A 6,000-nucleotide genomic window follows, 5' to 3' on the forward strand; every position below is an offset into this window, starting at 1 on the left:
AAAAATCAAAATCAAAAACACGAAAAAGGATGATAGTCTTTGTGGGTTTTCAGAAGTTATGATAAAAATTTGAACTAAATTTTATAATGTCATTGGTAATTGTGGAACACTATATTAAATATTTTACACCTCCAAATGAAAGTTACTATGTACTGAATTATTAAAAAGTGAATTAACAGTAATAATTTAAATACAATTTTAAACATAAAAAATAGGAGGAATAACCCATTTTTTAATTCTAAAATTTTTCTTTTTATTTTGTTTTTAGTTTTGTTTAGTATTGTGGAAAAATAGGCAACTATTTGTTGCTACTTTAATTTCTTGTAGAAAATTTGTGCACACCTATTTTTCGTTTGGAAAATTTGATTTTTTTTCCATGAAATCAAAGAAAATATTAGCAATCTTGACTGTAATAATTGATAATTTCTTTGATGTTTTTGGGAAACTCTGATAGTTTGAGAAAATTGTATACCATTCATATACCATTTTTTTTCATCATCTGAAATTTCTTGGAAAATTTATAATTCTTTGTGAAAAAGTAACTTTTTCTGCAAACTAGCATTCCGAAAACGGTTCCTTTTCTTCTTTCTTTATTATTGAAGTTTTTGATTAATAAACCTACAACACTAAAAAAGAGCGTTTTAATCGATAATTCCAAAACTCTGGCACAAACAGGATTTGAAACAAAATTGACATTTTATAAGATTCAAAAAGAAATATCTCCTGCTCCAGGCAGCATCGTAATTACTTAAGCACCCTAAATTCTGTTCCTTTTTTACTGTATGACTGTGTTCCCCAAAACTAATATTATTATATTAGAATCATCAAAAACTGTATTGAAAAAAAATTATTTTAGCTCCGTATCGTTTCACGACAACTGAGCCCCTAAATAAACGACAGATTCTTACAAAAAATTCCTGCTTCTCACCTTGTGGCAACAATCGCATCGAACAAACGACAACCGAGAATTTCCACACTAGCAACACTGTCCAGCTGCGACCTCCGAAGGAATCACACTTTTTGCCATCCTCCGATAGATACCTAGATAACCGACACAAGAGATCAATTGCCGGAGTCGCGGTCGCTGGCTGGTTGCCTGACTGCGGCGGTATATCACACTGATAGGCTTCCCAATACGCACCACCACGCGTCAAGTGATACGTCGCCGATGCCGGTCTGTGCTGTCTGCTCTCTACAGCGCACCATGCGTGTGCACCACCCCCGTCTCGTTCTTGCACGCGATCTGCCTCCCTTGCTCCCACAAACTGTTCACAGTGTTCGTTTAGTATGTTTGCTCTACCGCACATCGTTTCTCACATCATCTCTAAATGGTTATTATTATTTAATTAATTAAGAGATTGTTGGCACAACAATAAGTAGCAAATGTTATGATCTGAAACGACAATGGTTGTACTTGGGTTGATGGTTTTCCTTATGTTTTGCTTTTAATACAGACATAAAAAATCTTCCCTAATGCTGAATGCTGCAGAATCTGTCTATTCAAAAGCAGTTTGCCTTTTCTAATAGCACAAACCACATTCTTCTTCACGCACGACAGCATTCCAGAATCACACTCTTCCACCAACCCCCTGAACCAGGGCGCACCAATCGCAGAGAAACTAATTCCTTAGATATTCGCGACAATAAACGCAATTCACTCACGATTAAATCAATCATAAGCATGACAAGCTACAAACAGCGAGGTTACTCCACCTCAGTGCACCCCGTCCGCGCTTTATATCATTGATGTTTCTTTTCCTTTACTCAAATCTTTATCTCCGCGCGCGCAGCTTCTGCTTTTAATTGATTTAACATACTCAGCTGTCGTTTGACGAATTTAGAAAATCACACCTCTTCAAACATAACACACTACGGTTGAACTAACGCGACGATCTGAGACGGCGACACACACCGCTCGGAAATGCTGCAAAACAGGAAAACAGCCAACTGTCCACTTACTATCAGATCCACTCTCTTAACTAGTGGTCACGGCCAGGAGAATCAAACAAAAATCTTACACATGTTGTACCAACGAAAACACACAGGTCGGGTTCTTCTAAATACAAACGATTCTCGCATCCACGCGAGAGCTGATGGAGATATTAATTTGATGTATAAATCGATACCCGCGCACTGTTCAGAAAACCAACCGACGGGGACCGCTGAAGCGCAAACTACTATCCAACAAACGTTCCCGAACACTGATCTTCCTCTCACACTGCACACTAACTAAATAACTCCCGGGATCCGGCGTCTACACAGCTCGAAGGCGCCGTTCTGTTTGGCACGCTGTGGCAAAGCAAACTAACTCGAAGGGACGAAATGCCACCATTGAGTAAAACAAACCATAACCGAGAGCCAAGAGCGCCGAATGAATACTGCCGCTATTAGGATGCCGATCGCCGAGTAGCTACCCGAAGGCAATGAACGGGCTGCCTAGTCTTCTACCCGCTGAAATGGCCCCAAACATGTCTCCTGCAGAGGGAAAAAGACACAACGAAAACATCAAATGAATTTCCGCCAAACCCAAATCAGTGAAGGTGAGACAACTATAGAAAATGTGAAATAGTTATACCCCTCCATTGCGCATGAACACTCCTGGGGAGCATTCGAACGAAGTCGCGAACGTCGAGATAAGAATTAAATTTCATGTGGATTACCAATGCTGTATCACCGTCACCGATCAAGAAGGTACTTGTGGGCACTTGCTGCTGAGAGAAAGGAATTTCATAATGTTGGGCAGTCGCTGTAGCGTAGAGCTAAAAAATAAAATAAAAGCAGACAGGTAGCATGATTCGATCTAACAGGTGAGTGTTCATTCGTTGTTATGTTGCCAACACCGTTGCAGTCCGTTCATGTCGTGTTGGGAAAGGTTATGGCTCAGGCAAAGAAATGAACATATAATATGCTAATGCTGACATTTTAGCTTTGATCAATTCAATGCATCACACGGCTAATGCAACGTACACACCAGTCAAGCAGTTTGACGAACATTGACTCCACCCCCAAGAAAATGCTTCGGTTGCTGCTTTGTTGGAACGTGTGTGAAGTTGTTCGAACAACCATTTGACAGTTGGCGGCTCGGTTGGAAAAAATTTAAACGTTTTGATTTTGGTTTGAGTTGTTGGGGGTGGAGTCAAGGTTCGCCGAACAAGTTTGAGCATTTGTAGTGAAGTTGCACAAACCCCCATATATTTTTTGATGGTTGGTGCTCAAGTTGGCGCTTCGGTCGTTCGTGTGTGATATTGTTGGTCGAATAAATTGATTGTTCATGCTGCTGTTGGTAAAACTTGATGGATGTTTGAATAAACGAGAGGTGGAGTCAATGTTGGTCAAACTGCTTGACCGTGTGTACGTTCCATAAGGGCTCAGATTTGCACAACAGAAGTAACACAAAAGACCAGAAAGCATTATATAAAAAAAACTTCAATTGATCCACGTATTATAAAAAATAATAGGAAAGCACAACAGAAATGTTAGAAATAGTATTTTAAGGATTCAAGATCCATTATTCCCTTCAAATTAATTTTTTTGCATTAATTTATATACATCCCCAATTTCTTTTAGAACGAAAAATCATTAATTTATTTTGTTTAAATATCTTGGCCGTGCATATGCATGAGAAGAACATATTTCAAAATGAACAAATAACTTTCAATTTTGCCGAAAAATAATTGACGCATGTTTATGTACGCAGTTTACAAACCCAAAATATTTATTTCCAAAATTATTATGCATATTATTGATTTTCTTTTTATAGTTTTTTTTTCTGAACTTGTTTTCTTTCAAATTTGTTTGAAGCTGCAACTAGCTGATTACCATAGATTTGATTTAATTTTGCTTTTTTGCCTTACGCCAAGGTATAACGAATGGGTGATATATTTACATCAAAAACGAATTAATAGAAGCCCCGAAGACACCTATAGGTAACACTATAGTGTTACATACTTGTCGACTCGACGATCGAAGAGTTGAAGTGACATCTGTTTCTGTATGTATGTGCGTTTGTGCGCAAATAAACTCACATATATACACTTATTTTATACACTTATCCTGAACCGATTTTCAAGCTACAAGTTGCATTCGATAGGGAATCCTATCCCATCGTTTTCTATTGAAAATTGGCCCGATCGGACTATAGGCTTAAAAGTAAGGGCCAAAATACATTTTTTATAATGTACAAGAAAGGCACGCTCGATTACCGCTAGGTGGATTAATCAGGGTTGTTTTTAAATAAATCAACAGTAATCAACATCACGTTCCGACACACCGTCCCGTGCGGTGGTATAGTGCGCGCTCTCGAAATAAACAAGGTCATTATTCCTCGTTTTCGGCGGCCGCGACGTTCGAAACGTAATTCGATCAGCGTAACAAGTGCTAAAGCAAGATTGTACAGTGAAGGTTTGGTGGAAATCGCCCGAAAAACAGCTAAAAAAAGCTAAACAGTTTATTCGCCACGTGCTTTGTTCGGTGAAAACAGACAGCCATCGCCCGGCTGCCGGACTGGTTTGATTCAACCATCGATGGTGTGGGTCACGCTGTATCTGAAGGAAGAGAAATCGAATAAAAAAAGTGCAGAAAAGTTTGAAATTCTTTTAAAAATTCGAAAATTTGACTAGTGTCCGATCGTTATTTCTGGAGTACTACAGTGACTTCCAAAAGTGTGTGAACACAGTGGCATGTAGAATTTCACGTAAACCTACAAACAACATACGTTGAAAAGATAAAAAAGGTAAGATCGTTTTTTGTACCTTGCTTCCGTTCTTTTGGGGTAGGTAACGGGTGACCGTTGCCACTAGTGAGTCCAACGTAAGCCAACATGGCGGCCGCTAGTAGCGGCGACCCAGGAGGGTCCGTGAAACGCAGGCTACCAACTTTTATGGATCCCACAAATAAATTCGGAGAATTGACGTTTTTGCAGTTGACCGGCAAAGATGAAGCTCCGCTACCAAAAAACCCGTTTATCATCGGAAAGTCCGTAGAGGCATGTTCTGGTCCGATCGAAAATGCCAAAACCGAAGCACAAGGAACCAAGTACACCCTGAGTGTCCGTGACCCGTCCCAGGTTTCTAAACTGCTAAAGTTGACGAAGTTAATCGACGGTACCGAAGTAGAGGTTACCCAACATCCAAATCTTGAACATTAGCCGGTGCGTCATCTCTTGCTACGATTTGATCCACATGGAGGAGAAAGATATACTGATGGAGCTAACCAAGGACAAAGTCATCCGAGTCCAGCGGATCACTAAGAACGAGAACGGCAAGAGAGTGAACACGCCAGCTCTTATTCTTACGTTCAGTAAAACAACCTACCCGGAGCATATTAAAGTAGGTCTTCTACGAGTTGCTACTCGTCCGTATTTTCCAAACCCGATGCTCTGTTATGGATGTTTTAGCTACGGTCACACGCGCGTTCGATGCCCTGGACCGCAACGCTGCTTTAACTGTTCGGGCAATTTTCACGAAGAAGAAGAGTGCCGAGAGGCTCCATTCTGCCGAAATTGTAGGGGAAATCATCGACCGACCAACCGCCAGTGTCCGATTTACAAAAAGGAAATGGAGGTCATCAAACTAAAAGTGCGTGATAACCTGAGTTTCCCGGAGGCTAGGAAACGAGCCGAACAGCAAGCAGGAGGTAGCTATGCACAGGCAGCAGCGCAATCGAATGCCTTCGAGAAAAGGCTAAAGGAACTCGAAGTGGGCATGGCACGGAAAGACGAGGAAATCACCAAACTGCGGGAAGAAATTAAACAGAAGAATGAGCGGATTAACCAAATGATGACCTTCATCAAACAAACGAAACAGCAACCCAGTCAAATAAAGCAGAGCCATACTAGCGAAACCGTCAGCCAGGAAAAACCGCATCATAGCGGTGAGCATCGACCAGTCTACACGACGGCAGGCCCTATCACTCGATCCAGGAATAACTCCCCAGCCATTCAGGATACAAAGCGTGGACGATCTTCGAAAAACACATTTGCTAAACTGGCCACTTCACCAG

The 6,000-nt window shown here is 40.7% G+C and overlaps 1 protein-coding gene across 8 annotated transcripts in view; it reads right to left on the reverse strand.

The window, feature by feature from the left end:
• Nucleotides 1-2,336, reverse strand: part of LOC134211559 (BMP-binding endothelial regulator protein) — a 252,358-nt gene extending 250,022 nt beyond the window's left edge. The window contains exon 1 of one of the 8 annotated variants that reach the window (XM_062688541.1): nucleotides 2,231-2,336. The gene's annotated coding sequence lies outside the window, so the exon portion shown is untranslated. Of the gene's footprint in view, nucleotides 1-1,456; nucleotides 1,590-1,662 lie in introns of those variants that run through there. The other 7 variants (XM_062688539.1, XM_062688538.1, XM_062688536.1 and 4 more) reach the window with 7 other exon arrangements.
• Nucleotides 2,337-6,000: the final 3,664 nt, after the last annotated feature.

This window comes from Armigeres subalbatus, chromosome 2, assembly GCF_024139115.2.
Source record: "Armigeres subalbatus isolate Guangzhou_Male chromosome 2, GZ_Asu_2, whole genome shotgun sequence".
Lineage (NCBI taxonomy): Eukaryota > Metazoa > Arthropoda > Insecta > Diptera > Culicidae > Armigeres > Armigeres subalbatus.